This window comes from Ceratotherium simum, chromosome 5 (assembly GCF_057802395.1).
Source record: "Ceratotherium simum simum isolate JZ-2026a chromosome 5, ASM5780239v1, whole genome shotgun sequence".
NCBI classification, from domain to species: Eukaryota; Metazoa; Chordata; class Mammalia; order Perissodactyla; family Rhinocerotidae; genus Ceratotherium; species Ceratotherium simum.
In genome coordinates this window covers 20082011-20099425 of record NC_141904.1, presented here as the reverse complement: position 1 = coordinate 20099425, position 17415 = coordinate 20082011, and the positions used below count along the sequence as shown (strand labels likewise).

The following is a 17415-nucleotide window of genomic DNA, read 5'->3' as shown; positions in this document are numbered from 1 at the left end:
AGAGAGCTCCTTAATAAAACTCCTGCACACTGATATCCTTCTCAGAGTCTACTTCTGTGATGATTAACTGGATGTGTCAACCTGGCTAGTCTACGGTACCCAGTTTTTGGTCAAAGACCAGCCTAAATGTTGCTATGAAGGTATTTTTTTGGGTATGCTTAACATTTAAATCAGTAGACTTTGAGTAAAGCAGATTATCTTCCATAATGTGGCTGGGCCTCATCCAATCAGTTGAAAGCCTTAAGAGAAAAGACTGAGGTCTCCTGAGGAGGAAGGACTGAGGAGTCCAGACTGCCTACAACTCAAACTGCAACATCAGCTCTTCCCTGGGTCTCCAGCATATATATGTATATATATATATATATAGTGATTGGTTCTGTTTCTCTGGAGAACCCTGACTAATATAATTTCCCAGAACTCAACTACAATAGCAGGCATTTATGATACAGTGACTAATGATCTGAGTTAGCACTAGGGCTGGCTTCATACAGTCACACAGGGCCCTACACTCAGAAGAACTGAGTTATATGCTCTACTGTCACCATCTTGAAAGTCTCGATTATTTTATCTTCAAATTTGTGTTTCGTAAGTGAAGCCCGATGGGACAATGGAGCATGCGTGCGAGCAGAAGGAGCTACGTATAACATGCATATTCACTGCTCCCTGCCACCCCATTCACATATAGCACTTGTGATGCTCTGTGACCAACTCATTCCAGTGGACCCACAAGGCATGGGGCTCAGTGAGACTCAAGGGGAGCACAGGGTAAGAAGGTTGCTTCTGCAACTGAGTAGGCGAGTAGGGGGAGGGGCGGCTGACAGCTCCGAGAGGCCACACTTCAAGGTCTAACCAACTTGCTCCAAACACAGAAAGAAGGCAATGTCATTCTAACAAACACGTGTGACCAAGAAATGCCATTATATTCTTCTTTATTCACGTTACTTCCCTGTACTAGCCAACCACTTAAGCTGAAAATAATGACACAGAAGGAAAGGAAAATATCCAGCAACCCACAGTCCCTTTCCCTCCAGTCCTTTCTTATTCGTCAGTAAGTGGAAGGTAGATAGTGTTGGTAGAATGTCCATTTCTCGAGAAATGAAATTTAAAATGTTGAGTTAGTGGGTCAGCCCCTTGGCTTAGCTGTTAAGTGTGCAAGCCCGCTACTGGCAGCCAGGGTTCGGATCTGGGCGCGCACCGACGCACCGCTTCTCCAGCCATGCTGAGGCCACGTCCCACATACAGCAACTAGAAAGATGTGCAACTATGACATGCAACTATCTGCTGGGGCTTTGGGGGAAAAAACAGGAGGAGGATTGGCAATGGATGTTAGCTCAGAGCCAGTCTTCCTCAGCAAAAAAAGAGGAGGATTAGCACGGATGTTAGCACAGGGCTGATCATCCTCATACAAAAAAAAAAAAAAAAAAGTTCATTAAAATGTTGACTTAGTTTTGTACATATTTTCCACTGTCTGGTAAGAAAAAAATACATATGCGTGTGCAAGCTATGAAAAATGACTTCTGTAATTTTGGTGATCCTACATATAAGGTAAATGCTCTGATACAAAACTGGCATTGCACAATATAGATATGAATGATAAATTTCATGTTAATTAACAATTTAAAATTTTATTTTTTCTTTGCTTAGCATGGCATTAAATAGCAAACAAATGGACAAGTCAAGAGAGACCACAGTAGAAAAGAAAAAGCTTTATATTGTAGTACCTTTAATGGCACTTTTTTTCCCTACTTTTTAAACAAAGGGTCCCACATTTTTATTTTCCACTAGGCTCTGCAAATTATGTGACCAATCCTGATTAACAACATGTCTTATAGGTACACAGAGTTTGAGGAAAACTTCTCAAAAGCTGAGTCCTAAGAGACTGTCGGAAATAGCTGGGGAAAGTGAGTTGAGGGAAATGGAGGAGGAGGTTCCCGGCAGAGGGAACAGGATGTACTAAGTCTTATAGTCTAGAGAAAGCATGCCTTTCACAGAAAATTAGAAGCCATTTTGTTTATCTGGATCTTGAGTTGGGCAGTAGGGTTGGGGGATCAGGCAAGAGATGAGTCTGAACGCTACAAGACAGATCAGATCACAAAGGGAATGGTACGCACTTTGCAGGTGATGGGAAGCCAATGGAGGGTTTTAAACAAGAGTATGACAAGAGAACATGCATTGTAGAAAGATCTTTAGGACCAGGCTTGATTTTAAGGGTCTCATGCACAGAGCTCTGGGCTGCTGTTGCCCTATGAGTCCTGTACTGTCTAACCTCATGGCCATTGACTTTCCTTTCACCCAAATGTTACAGTCCTAGTCGTCAAGCATAACACCACACACCGATTATCAACCCCAGGGTGAGAGGATGCTAAACACTTCTGCCCACTGCGTCTTGGTATTAGAGTTGCCAAGAAAAACACAACGCAGGAAAGCACTAGAGAGAACAATGCTTTCCCTATATAAAAAAGAGACAGAGCAAGATCAGCCTCAATAGTGGACGACGGTCCCCCATGGCCAACAGGTCTTTCCCAGCAGCCAGATGTAGGGCAATTTGCCTATGTGCACCTCCCTTGTGCTGCAATGGAAGGAAACCTACCCCTCCTCACAGAGGACCGATAAAACAATGAGGTTGGCCAGGTGCCGTGTGATACATACACTTTAAGCAGAGACAAAACTACTTGTTGCATCTGAAAAAGGGAAAGATACTCCCACTCAAGATAATAAGCCCAGCACAGGCTGTGTGGGCTCTTTATCTCCTGGTAAGACCCAGGCCCGTTCTCATGCGGCTGAGTGGGAGTTAAAAGACTACTGGCAGGAGACTGCCTTTCCCAAAACTACCTATCCTTCAAAGTCCATATCAAGTGCATCTCCTCCTTGACTCTTCCAGAATCATTCTAAAAAGTGCCAAGGCAATTCACTGGAGAAAGGGTAGTCTTGCCAACAAATGGTGCCAGAATTATTGGATATGCAAAGAAAATAAACTTTGATCCATATCGTGCATCGTACACAAAAATTAATTCAGATGGATCATAGACCTAAATATGAAACCTAAAACTAAAAATTATAAAAGAAGACATAGGAGGAAATCTTTGTGATCTTGAGTTAGGCAAAGATGTCTTAGATATGATACCAAAAGCAGAATTCATAAAAGAAACAACTGGTAAAATGACTTTACCAAAATTAAAAATGTTTACGCTTCAAAAGCTGCTGTTAAGATAATGAAAAGACAAGTCACAGATTGGGAGAAATATTTGCAAAGTATATATCTGATAAAGAACTTGAATCCAAATATATAAAGAATTATAAAAAATAAATAGCAAGAAAAACAACACAACTTTAAAAAAGTGAGCAAAAGATTTGAATATACAATTCACCAAGGAAGATGTATGAATTTCAAATAAGCACATGAAAAGATGCTCAACATAATTAGCCACTATAAAATTGAAAATAAAATCTCAATTAGATAGCACCACATATTTATTAGAATGGCTAAAACTTTAAGAACTGACTATATCAAATGTTGGCAAGCTTATGGAAGAACTAGAACTCCTACACTGCTGGTGGGAATGTAAAATGCTACAACCACTTTGGAAGAGTGTTGGGCAGTTTCGTAACAAGTTAAATGTACACCTGACATATGATCCAGTCATTCCACTCCAGAATTTACCCAAGAGAAAAGAAAGCATACATCCCCATAGAGACTTATACACAAATGTTCATAGCAGCTTTATTTATAACAGCCAAAAGCTGGAAACAATGCAAATGCTCACCAACAGGCGACTGGATAAACAAACTGCGGTATATCCATACAATGGATTACTACTTATCGATAAAAAAGGATTGGGCCATTGATACATGCAACAACATGGATGAATCTCAAAATAATTATGCTGGGTGAAAGAAATCAGACATTAAAAATAGTACATAATGAGTCCATTTGTATAAACCTCTAGAAAATGTAAGCTAATTTGTAGTGACAGAAAGCAGATATTGGTCACCTGCAGATCAGGAGAAGGGAGGTGGAGGAGAGATTATAAAAAGTTGCCACAGGGAGAGATTACAAAGAGGCATGAGAAAATTTAGGCAGGTGTGAAAAATATGTTCATTATCTTGATCGTGTTGATAGAGTCACAATTGTGTGCGTGTGTGTGTATGTCCAAACTTTTCAAATTGTACACTTTAAATATATTCAAGTTATTCTACATCGATTATATATCAATAAAACATTTTTGGAAAAAAAATCTTTTGTTGCCTGGGGATTCGTAGTACTATTTTGTCCCTTTTTGTATACATTTAAAATAGTCCAGAACAAAAAGTTAAAAAGAAACACCTTTGTCTTTTTGGTACAACCTAATCAGCGTCATGGAACTAGAAGTGGCCCGGAGATGACATCATATCGATTCTCCTCCTCCACTGGGAAAGTCAAGGAGTGCTTTCAATGCTTATGCATGTTGTAACCTAAGTTGTGTTGCTGGAATCTTCAGGAACACGCTGGGCTTGCACAAATTTAATTTGACCCCTAAAATGATCCTCATTTCTTCCGCTCTATACTACCTGCTCCCTGCATGCCGGCAATAACCAAATGTCTGTCACTGCTGGTGGTAAAGATTTCCCCGCAGAGTCTGACTCCCATGAGAACAAACAGAAGCACAGAGAAAAGCGATGCAGAATATACACTTGATTGCTCAATCAGCTGCCGTCTTTCCCCCAGGTAGCTCTGGCTAATTTAAAGTCAGGCAGGGGCTGGAATGACAATCAGACTTGATTTTTCTTTTTGTGTGTGTGTGAGGAAGATCAGCCCTGAGCTAACATCCATGCCAATCCTCCTCTTTTTTTTTTTGCTGAGGAAGACCGACCCTGAGATAACATCTATTGCCAATCCTCCTCCTCCCCCCCACCCGTTTTTCTCCCCAAAGCCCCAGTAGATAGTTGTATGTCGTAGCTGCATATCCTTCTAGTTGCTGTATGTGGAACGCCGCCTCAGCATGGCTGGACAAGCAACGCCTGGGATCCGAACCCTGGCCGCCAGTAGCAGAACGCAGGCACATAACCGCTAAGCCATGGGGCTGGCCCCCGGGGACCTGATTTTTCATCCCGGCTCCACTGTTAACTAATCTACAACCTTGGGCAAGCTGCTTCCCCTCTCTGCACTCAGTTCCCTTCTCTGTGATACGAGGGGCTTGGTCTCTAGTCCATCTCCAAGGTCTCTTCCAGGACTGATAATTACAACTTTTCTCCTTCTTTTTTCTATATCCTCAAATAATAAACTGCAGGGTGAGACTCATCAAAGATTTTACAATATGGACCCTGGGCTGTCACTGGTGAGAGCTGAGAGGAGTGCTCCGAGATGGATGGTCTCATCTGGGTTATAACGTCAAGTTCACTATACTGAAGTTGGAATACGCATCTTGGTCAGGCATCGTTTGTTGAAAAGGATAGAACCCCATTTGCACTTCTCAAGCAAATGGGAAATTCTCTAGAAACTGCAGGGATTTCTTAGAACTGAAATGGATGAAGCACAGCTAAATCTTACAAGAGGCTGAAACCAGGGCCCATAAATTCATGAAGTGTTATCAGCCCAGCTCCCTCACTCTTGTGCTCTTACACTTTCTCTCACCCATATAATCTCTCTCTCTCTCTCTGTCCCTCTTTCTCTCTCTCTCTCTCGTGCACATATATGCACGCACACACATACACACACACACACACACACACACCCCTCTGACTCTGTCTTCACAAAGACCTTACTCTCGTCTTTCTGCAGAGCAGCGTTCTGTGCTTTACTGGCATATGGTGAGAAATGGCTCAAAAGCTCAACAGGACCTCCCACTCCAACACCCAGCACCACTCAATAGTCTCTCATTTGAAATTGCAGATTCCCAGGAGGGGAACTGCAGGGGAGCCAGCTTAGGGTAGGTGGTTCCCTGGGTGAAAACAACAGCTGTTCTGGTGGGGGGTGGGGGGAGGTGTGTCAAGCGGTACATAGAACTGCTCCAGCTGGGGGGAGGGCAAGGGGGAGTTCTTTTAGAAGGGGGCATGAAATGATTGGTGTAGACACCACCTCTGATGAGGTTTGGGAATCCAACTTAATGGCCAGGGAGCAAGCTCTTTCCCTAATAACATAAGAACAGAGTTCTTAACTCCTTAGACCTCTCAGACTTTACAGATGAGGGGCTGAGGTCCAGCTAGTTGTGGCAGCGCTGGATCTGGAATTCTGGCCACTCAATTTCCAGCCCAGGGTGCTCTTTTAGGATGAGTTCTGCCAGAGGCTCTCCTCATGTCCAGATAGTGCTGATGTAGTCAGTCTAGTGTCAGGAAGGATGCTGCTTATGATGATTCTGTCATTAAATCTTAGAAAAAAAGGATGGGCATTTGTGAGAGATTGTGTTTTCCAGATGAGGGCAACATTATCCCTTATCCCATGTGCTCTTCTTACACTGTATCTTGATATCCCTCCAGTGAGCGGTGAGGTCTATGTCCCCTCCACTTGAAACTTGGCAGATCTTTGTGGCTTCCTCAACCACTAGAGCAGAAGTGATGCTATGTAACCTCGGAGGCTGGATCATAAAAACGCAATTCACGTCCACCACGTTCTCTTGGGACACTTGCTCTTGGAACCTAGACTCCGTACCATGAGGAAGCCAAAACCAGACCACGTAGAGAGGCCACATGTAGGTATTCAAGCGGAGAGCCTAGCTGAGGTCCCAGCCAACAGCCGGGATCAACTGTCAGACATGTGAATGAAGAAGCCTCCAGATGGTTCCAGTCCTGCAAGCCATGGAGAAACTCCCAGAGTTTGAATCTGAGGCCCCAGATATCAAGAAACCATCTCTGCTGTGCCACTGAATTTTGGGCTGGCTTATTACACAACAATAACTGGAACCACACTGGTAAATTATCTACCAGTAAAACCTTTGGGTCTTAGAGACAATTTTTCCTGGGTATCTTTACCCTATCCATCATTTTAAGAAGAATGCCTCCCACTGGTTGCCTGGTTAGAAAAAAAAAAAAAAAAAAAAAGACACATGCATTAAACCCCAAGTCCTGTATCTGTGGACACTTGTTTCATCACCCATTGCAGTAACTAATTAGTGCCCAGTGTCTGTCATTTTGTGATAAGGCAGGATTCCCTGGTGACCCATAGAAGCAGCCCAAAGATTGTCTTAACTCCCTGTACTCCTTGCCGTTCTTAGAATCTTTTCAGTTGTTATTGACTTTTCCCCCAGCTGTGGCAAAGTTAAAATATTCCAGGTGTTTCCTTTTCTCGGTCCATGGGAGAAGCCTCAGTATTGACTCTAGCAACTCTGGAGGGCTTCAAGGTCCAATTCCATTGGGTGGAGAAAGCAGGGCTCCTAACCCCATCCTGCTGGCCATGGAATTCCTGGCTTTGGCATCCATGTGTATTTTCCCATGACCACCGCCATGCTTCACTTTCATCTGTTTGGTCCCCATCACTTCAGTCGTGCTCTGATAATTACACATCAACAGAGCCCTCATGTTATTATTTGCGGAATAATGCATGATTATACCTCCAATACAAATATTTATCATGTGCCAGGCACTATGCTGAGCAGTTGGGATACAAAGGTAAAGGAGACGCAGGGAGCTCTTTAAGAGGCTCACGATCCTCATCACAGAACTGGCAGCTCCTCTCCCATCAGCTGCCTGCAAGAGTCCCCGCTCAGTTTCTTGCCCTCCAATCACTTGTTTTCAGGGGTAAATAAACAATAGCAAAATTGCCACTAACTAACTGTGAGACTTGGGCACACTTCTTAACATGCCTGGGTCTCCATTTCTTCATCTGTAAAAGGGGGATGATACCACCTGGCACAGATGTTGTGGGAAAGGTGAAATACAACAGAAGATGCAGAGTCAAAGCTTAGCGTTTCAGAGGAACGCAATAAATGCTACTTTCCTCTCCTGCTCTCTCTAACTCCATGCTACTATCCCCAACCTACTCTGTTTTTTAATTGAAGAGTCCTTTTTAGATCTCATTCCTCTGGTTCCCCACTTCTCTGATTTTGGGAGAAAGTTTCTGTGAAAAGAAGAAACGGCAGAGTAAGTCAAAAAGACTATAAATTTGAAGTCTAATATGCACCCTCCCGACAGTATCTTAAGAGTCATCCAGTCCCACCCTCTCATTTTACAGAGGTACCTACATCTCCTTTTTCCCTTTCATTCATTTAACAGTCCTCCTCGTACGCACAGTAAATCCAGCTTCTATGTCTCTTTTTTAGTCAAGTGGTGAATCCCTCTTTGAATTCTTTCCAAGTTCTAAGCACTCCTCCAAAGCAATGGTTCTCAACTAGGCTGTATAGGTGCAATGTGTGTGAAGGGAGGGAGGGGGGAGTGAAGCAGTTATAAATATAGGGAGGAGGCAGTATAGTGTAAAAAACTGTAATATTATAATAAAAGACCATATTTTGAAAAAAATTTTTTAAGATGTTTCTGTTTCAAAAAAAAAAAAACCCTGTGGTAAATTTTTTGCAGAAATGGCCACATTCCGTGTTGCCCTGTAGCCACACCTTTTGCAATGTGGCTTTGCAGCTCCTTCCATCAAGAGGTGGAGTTGATTTTCTCGTCTCTTCGATCTGGACTGGTTTTGGTTCCAGTTCCAAGTCTAGGTCTCGAGAGGCTTTGCATACTTCTGCTCATCCTCTTGGAACCCTGACATCACAATACGAACAAGCCTGGGCTAGCCTGCTGGAGGCCAAAACCCCACATGGAGCAGAGCTCAGTGGTTCCAGATGAAACCATCCTAGACCAGCCTACAACCAGCCAATCCCCAAATATGTGAGTGAACCTAGCCATGACCAACTGAATGATCACCCAACACATAGCTGAGCACAGATGCGTGCATAAGTCCAGCTGAGACCAGAGGAAATGCCCAGCCAACCCATAGACCTGTGAGCAAAAATACATGCTTGTGGCTTGAAGTCACTGAGTTTTTGTGTAGTTTGTTTTGCTACAATACCAAACTGATACAAAAACTATAGAAAAATAAAACTGAGCAAAATCTTCTTAGTTGATGGAGGTTCTCAAAGCAGTGGAGGAGGTAAGAGTGTCTGCATCTCTATGGGTTGCAAAGAAAGAGGTTTGATATTCTTCATTTTCTTTCAACGAGAATACCAACTAAAACAGGCTGAGAAACACTGCTCTTAAGCTATAAAGCCTCAAGGGGCCTGAATGCTGTTCAAAGAGCCTGATTAAAATTGAGTGTTCATTCACCTTTAAACTGAATGTCTGCTGTTGGAAATAATTAGAAAATGAACCTGGGACTAGGGAAGGGGGAGATTAAGGTAGGCACCTATTGGCATTGCCTTTCCAACCCCACTCCTGCTTCTGGGAAGTGCTCCTTTTGATCATGGAGTTTAAATAGGAGTTGCCAGCTTTCTACCTTGCCTCTCTGGCATCATCAGTGGTTGATCCAGAAATGGGCACACAACCCCAGAAAACTCAATAGAATCCTTGCATGAGATTTTAAAAATTGGAACCAAGAGGAGAGGACCCCTTCCTCTCTGTTGACAGAAGTGGAGAATGTGAATGCATGGCAGATACATTTTCCAGCACTCTCGAGGAAAGCCACCATACTAAGAGAAGTAGAGATAAGAGGTGACCATCTTATCTTGGGAGCCATCTTGGGAGCATCTGAATTTCTGGTTTCAGTCACTTCCAGCCTTTCAATGGTTTGATGACATGAGCAATAAACTCCCCTTTTCTCCTAAGCAGGTTCAAGTTGCTCTCAAATGCTTGCAACCAAGAGTCTGATGATGAAATCAACAGCACAGAACATCTTGCTTTTGCAATGCAGCTTTGAAGAAAATTTTTTAAAAAACTGGAGAAAAATAAGTTACATGTGGCAGACGACAGAGAAGCACCACCTCACATTCTCCTTCAAGAGAGAGCTCGCTGCCTAGCTGGAAGGAATGTGGCTGGCTGACAGCCTCCAGCTGTAAGCACTCTCATGGTCTGCCTCTACTTTCAAGCCAAGGGCATGCTATTCTAGGGGCAGCCCTCAGCTAATAACTAAGCAAGACACGTGGTACAAGAACCAGCTATTTCCACCCAGTGCAGGACTCCCGTAGTGGACAATCCCCCTCCCACTCAAGCCCTCACTAAACTCCCCATTGGGCTAGCAGAAGCTTTGCCAGTTCAGCATCACAGTCTAGACTCTCTCTGCTCAATCCCGCTCCATCCTTTATCCTTTCAAAGGTGTTACTCCTCAATAAACCTTTTGTATTTCTAACTCAGTATCCCAACATTTTAGGAAGCCCTAAATTTGGTGCTCAATGGCCTAGCAAATTTTAAATAATACAACCAAGACTATGAATATCTTCATAAATATCTCATCTAGAACAGGCAGAAAGAAAGGGACCTTTCTAGAGCCATGAGCAGGCAGAGATGACAAATATCTTCTTCCTTCCTTAACCCAAACTCTGGTTCCCTGGCTCTGGGTTCCTATATCTTCCCACCATTCCAGGGGCCACACTGCAATGGAGTAGCTAAATCAAGACCACAAATCAGGAAAGCCTTCCGGATCTCTCTGTTATACTTGTGGTGTCAGTGGACTTGCCTCCACACCCCTGTCCTCCCCTCCCACCACAACCCCTTCATTTGCCTCACCTCCTACCCCATCTCTGGAGCAGGATATTAATTAATGAACTGTCATTCTGAATGATGCAGGCCTTGCACATGTCTGAGCTATCAATTTTGGATGCTCCCTATCATATCTAACCTTGAAGCTCCCAAATACATGATAGATAGCTGGAAATAAGCCTGAACCAGACTCTTCATTTTATTTTCTACTGGTATATTTAGAAAGCATTAGAATGGGAAGAAATTACAGCTTGTTCACACCTTGACTAACATAGTCACTGGTAGGATGGCTGACCTTCAAGCTGATAGGATTCCTAGCAAAACATCATATTTCTCCAACTTGATTAGCATAGAGCACATTCATTTCATAATCAAGAATCAAACACTTTAAGCTCCACTTGTTTATTGGAAGTTTTGCAGATACCATTTCTTCAACTTTGTTCAAATTCAAAGATACAATTATTGTTTTGATAATATACAATAACTGTAAATAGTCTCCAAAGATGGCCACCAACAACTTCCGAGTCCTTTTGCCTTCCCCTTGAACCTGAGCTGGCCCTGTGAATGCTTTGACCAATATGGAGGAAATGATGTTCTGGGACTTCGGAACCCAGGCCTTAAGAGAACTGGCAGTTTCTGCTTCCTCTCCAGGGACCCAGCTGCTTTTCTATGAGAAATTCGAGACACACGGAGAAGACACCATGGCAGCTATGTGAGTGAGCCCTTTCAGACATTCCAGCACAGTTGAGTCCCCAGATAACTGCAGCCCTTGCCTATATCACAAGAAACAGAAGAACTGCCCAACTGAGTCTGGTAGAGCTCCAGAATCATGAGAAATAGTAAAATGATGGTTATTTCAAGCCACTAAGTTTTGGGATGGTTTGTTACTCAGCAAGAGATAAATTAAACAATGGTTTTTGGATATTCTTACTTAAGAAGCAATATGAAGGTATGAAGATGTGGGGAATGAGCATTCACACACTGCTAGTGGGAGTATATACTCAATTTATACTGAATACAAAAAACAAAAAAGTACTTTATACAAAAACAGTTAATTTGGAGGGAAATTTGGCAGTATTTATTAACCTTTGAAATGCACATGCTCCATAATTCAGCAATTCCACTTCATCTATTCTAAAAAACCACCCACACGTGAACCAAGGAACAGATACAAATATGCTTATTTCAGTATTACTTGAGAGAGAAAATGAAAGAGCGAGAAATGGAACATCCATCAATGTAGGATTGGCTATGTGGCTAATATGACTACTGTGTATCTGCTGAAAGAATAGGGTAGATCTATAAGAAATGACATAAACCGTTTTTCCAATATATTATTGAATGAAAATAGTAAATTGTACTATGATATATACAGTAAGAAAACATTTATGGCCAAAATACACAAGACAAAACCACATATTTGTAATTGCCTAAGTAACTAAATGCATAGAAAGTCTGAAGGAGTTAACTGTATTCTTAGTCAGGATAGAATAGGCTATTCTGTGATAATAAACAACTCCAGGATTTCAATAGCTTAGCACAACAAAAGTTTATTTTATCCACACAAAAAGTGTGATGTGGGACAGGTGGCCCTCCTATGTGGTTCTCCTCCAAATGGGGACTTGGAGATCTGAGTTGCTTCTATCTTGTAGTTAAACAATCCGGTATGTGTGGCCTTCAGGGTCTCTGCACCAGGGAAGGGGAAAGGAAGTGGTGGGGGGACATTGGCTTGTAACTGCTACAGCATAGAACTGACAACATGTCATTGTTGCTCACAGTCCATCGACTAGAACTAGTCATACGGCCCCAAACTTACCACAGTCCCATTTTTGAGACATTTACATCTATTTCCAATATTTCACCATCATAGATAACACTACACTGCATGTTCATGGGATAAGCTGAAAATCTCTTATACACCACTTTATGGTTTCAAACACATTTCACATCCATTATTTCAGTTTAAGGTACATAAAAACCCCATGTGATAAGTAAGCTAGGTATAATTCTCTCTATTTTGCAAGTAGGAAAATTGAGGCCTCGGAACTTGACCAAGATCTCATGGCTATAAAAGAGCTGAGACTCAAAATGAACTGCGTGATGCTGAGTCCAGTTCTCTTTTCATTAGAGACATGCCAATCAGCTTCCTGCCCTACATCGTAGCTTTTAAGATGGCCTCGGTATGGGTGAATAAAAGGAACTTAGAAGAGAATAGATAAGGATTTTAAGGAAATGAAAGAAATAGCTGTTTCAGGAATCTGGGTCACAGTGATTTTGAAAAATATTTGTTTCTATGTCTGTCTCCTTGACTAGAGTATGATCTTCTAAATGGGATTGGGCCACATTCACCTCTACAATACCAGTGTCTGGCACAAATCTTGACCCATGTTGAGCACTAGATAAATATGTATTGAATGAATGAATGGTGACAACATATGCCTTCTATGTCCCATACCATAAGATCATAGTATTTTCAACCTTGAAGAAATCTAGCCCCTTGCTACTCAAATGTAGTCCCTGAAGCAGCAATGTCAACATCGCCAGGAACTGGTTAGAAACGAAGACTCTCAGACCCCACTCCGGAAATGTGGAATCAGAATCTTCATTTCTACAAGATCTCAATATGAATCATAAATACTTTAAAGTTAGAGTAAATTCAAATGCACTTGTCTTGAGTAAACTCTTCTGTTGTTTGGATTGGGAAGTTCTATAGATGCCCAAAGCCTTGGGTGCAAGCCAAGCTGGAAGCAGTCCCACCACTCTGACCTCAATGATCTGATGCTTCTTTACACTATACCTTCTTCTCAACATGAAAGAAATGTACAATAAATGGAGTTTTTTAAAATTCAATACATTTAGTGTCTGTGCAGGATTGGGAGAGGTAAGGTAGTCTTTAATGACATGATTCTGACACCAGTTCCAATGTGTGGGTTTTTTTCCCCACACCAAGCAATTCTCAAACACCAACTGGGTGTCCTACAATTCAACTTAATTCTGACACTATCTATCCAGAGACACCATCGGATATCACAGGTTAAAGGCTCAGTCACACACGAGTGCCCCACTTCAGATGCCAATCACAAGTCCAGGCTGTACTTCTGACCGACTGGCTATAGTAAATCAGAGGTCCCCATGACCCACTCCTTGGGTTCAATTAATTTGCTAGAGTGACTCATAGAACTCAGAAACTAGTTTACTCACTAGATTACTGGTTTATTACAAAGGACGTTCAAGGACACGAATCAACATCAAGATGGAGAAATACATACGGTGAGGTCCCAAACAAAGGAACTTCTGTACTCTTGGATTTTGGGGCCTGGGAGAGTGGTAGGTGGATGCGTTCTGGTTCACCAATCTGGAAGCTCTCCAAACCCCAACCTTTTGGGTTTTTATGGAGGCTGCATTACGTAGGCATGATTGATTAAATCATTTAACTCAATCTCTAGCTCCTCTCTTCTCCCCTGAGGTCAGCAGGTGGGACTAGAAGTTCCAACCTTCTAATCACAGGGTTGGTTCCCCTGGCAACCATCCTTAGGTGTCTTACAAAAGTCACCTCATTAACATAACAAAAGACACCTGTATAGCCCTCATCACAGGAAATTCCAAGGGTTTTAGCAGCTCTGTGCCAGGAAAGGATGAAAACCAAATATATATTTATTATAAATCACAGTGTCACAAATGATACAACTAACACATTATACTTGTAGAAAATTTAGAAAACACAAGAGATTGAGTGGACTGCAAGAAGAACCCCAGTGTTACAGGTGAATCTTCCTTTTCTCACCTGCTCTAGCATCCCCTTTCATCTTCCAGGACCTCCTCCCCATGGCTGGCCCTAGTTCTCATGTCTTACCATCATTGCATGAAGCCGTCAGGGCAGAGCAAGTTAAGGACAGCCCAGGAGTGTACTCCACAGGAGAAAAAACTAGTACTGACTCTGCTCGACATTCTCACAAAGGTGATCTCCAAAATCCATATACTACCCATTAATGCCGATATTATGTGCATTTCACAGAGTGGGGAACTAAGCTCAAAGAAGGTAAGTAACTTGCTTAAGTCACTCTATAAAGGCAGAATCTTTGGTCACAAAGTCTAAGATGGCCTGAGATCAACTCTTCTAGGCTGGCTTAGGTGGAAAATAGTGAGGCCAACAACCTCCATTTCTCCATTTTAGGATGATGCAATGGAGGCAGAGGTCTGCTGGCTTTAGAATGACAGTTTCTGGGTCTCTTTAACAACACTGGCAGGAGTTACTTGAGAACTGCCCAATTCTAAGCTTCCTGGCAGTACTCCAGCCAAGTTCAGAGCCCTGGGGCCCTGAAGGTCTGCTCTGAACTCAAGACTGTAGATAGCTCTTCACCTGCATGGAGATGTGGCTGCTCTCCACATCAACTCAGATGACCATCCAGAGCAAGCATCGCCACTGATTCAATGTTGTCAGCACAAGGTGGGAAGGTGGCTAGGAAGCTAAGAGCCTCTAAAAGTCCTCTGGGAGCCTAGCTGCATCCAGATCAAGCAAGAGTTTCCAAACATGGGATCTCCAACATTTCTGCTTCTTGATGCACAAAGCTGGGCAACAATTTCAAGGGAGAACACATGAAGATCAGGGAGCTTTGTTCCTCCAAGTAGAAGTGGCTCGTGATTTGATAAGAAACATGATTTGGTAAGCAATCACTGTTTAAATCAGAGGCTAAAATCATAGATTCTTAAGATTGTCAACATCAGGAAACTGAGGACCAAAGATGTAAGAGGGCCAAGGCCACACGGCTGGTAAGGGGCCAAGAAAGAATTAGAATCTGGATCTAATTCATACTTTTCCCATTTGTGAGACTATCTTTGCAATGTTTATACCTATTTAGTAGCTGTCTCCTCTTTTCTGTCAATATTATTTCCCAAGGTGATCTCTTCCATTCCCATGGCTATGAAAATCATCTATATGCCACAGACTCTAAAATTCTTATTTCCAAGTCTGATATCAACTCGGATTTTGGTACCACATCAAAAGTATATATCTGATAGCTTACCTGACATTTCCACTTGGATATCTAACAGGCATCTCAAACTTAATTTTCCCCAAACAAAACTCTTCATCCACATCTCTATCCAAATTTGTTCCACCCTCAGTCTTCTCCAGGTAGAGAAATATACCACCCTCCACTTGGTTGCACCATCCAAAAAACTAAGTCACCTTGAATACTCTTTTTCCCTCACACCCTACATCCAATCCATTAGCATGTCCCATTGTGTCACGGACCAATTATCCCTATGAACTCAAATGTAGGTTCAGAAGCATTTAACTATTTAAGAGATGCAATCACCAACCACCCTGAATCAGACCAAGCACCACCATAAGAGCGAGGCCTATGACCTTTGCCTCATTTTTAATGCTAAGATCTCCTCTCTGGGAGGAGCTTAGGCCTTATTACCATAACCTTCAGTGTATGTGGAAGTATGTTTTCCAACTGAGCCTGCGCAAGAGAACACCCATCTCTCCCTTTTGAATATTCATTCCCCATCCAAAATAAAAGGCCCCTGCTTCTCCGGGTTCAGGGACAGCCATGATTTTGGAAATGATTCCTCGTGGCCACCTGTTTGCTGCAAATAAGTTCTACTTTGTATGACAACCTCTTCTGCTTCAGAGTCGGATTGTAACTTGCCAGGAAGCAAACCCACTTTTGGTTCGGTAACAACTGGCCCTAATTCCAAAATGTCCCAGATCAATCCACTTCTCATCATCACCACTGTTTCCATCTTCTCTCACTTAGATTTCTCCCAATCAGTCTCCTTACTTCCACTCTTGTCCCCTCCCCCCACCCACTACCCATTTCCTAACACCTAGAACGATCTTTGAAAGCAAGCAGCAGGTCGTGTCACTACCCTGCTTCAAACCGTCCAAAGGCTTCCCAGTGTATTTAGAATAAATCCAATCTTGACCCCCATACGACCCCACTGATCCAGCCCCTGGCTGCCTGTTTGACTTCATCTCCTACCGCTCTTCCTCTCACTGTTTCCACCCCAAACAAACTGACCTTTTCTCTGGACCTTGAACGTGCCAAGCTAATTCTAGTCTAGGCCTTTGTACCTGCTCTTGCCTTGCCCCAGGTTCTTCCCCAGATCTCCTTATGTGTGTCCCCTCCCCATCACTCAGATACGTCTGTTGGCAGGGAACTCCCTCAGGAAGGCCTCCCTGACCATTCAGTCTCAAGTAGCTCCTCGTCCCCTACCCATTCTCTAGCACATCTCTCTGCTTTATTTGCTTTATAGCACTTAGCACTATATTTTGTTTTATTTGTTCACTTGTTTATTGTCTCTCGCTCCAGCACTACATCTCCTCCCAAAAATGTTAGCTCATTAAGGTCATGGACCACTGTATCTTCATCACTGAGAACAGAAGTCCACAGCTCTTTCCATAAAGGGCTTTGCAGGTCAGTCTCTGTTGCAACTACTCAACTCTGCCACTGTAGTACAAAAGCAGCCACAGACAATATGTAAACAAATGAGCATGGCTGTTTTCCAATCAAACTTTATTTACAAAAATAGGTGGTGGGCTGGATTTCACCCAAAGACCAGAGTTTGCAGGCCCCTTATCTAGATGAGCACTTGGCATGTAGAAGATTCTCAGTAAATATTTGTCAAATGCATAAATGAATGAGAGATCTAAACAGAACACTGTCTGGGAGGAAATGCTAAAAAAAAAATAGAAGGGAAAATAAAGACTCAGCAGGATGACTCTTGTATGCATCTGGCAATAACTTATTATTAACAGAGCCTTATTGTCTCCTATGCACTTAGCACTAAAATTTGATATTTCTCTCTCTCTGAGAC

The 17415-nt window shown here is 42.6% G+C and overlaps 1 long non-coding RNA gene across 3 annotated transcripts in view; it reads right to left on the bottom strand.

Moving 5' to 3' along the window:
• Positions 1 to 4897: 4897 nt before the first annotated feature.
• LOC147916981 (uncharacterized) overlaps positions 4898 to 17415 on the bottom strand; it is a 52002-nt gene continuing 39484 nt past the window's right edge. For all 3 annotated transcript variants that reach the window (XR_015552169.1, XR_015552170.1, XR_015552171.1), the window contains 2 exons: positions 7953 to 8029; positions 4898 to 6985 (listed from right to left, as the gene is read on the bottom strand). This is a non-coding gene — a long non-coding RNA (uncharacterized LOC147916981). The remainder of the gene's footprint in view (positions 6986 to 7952; positions 8030 to 17415) is intronic.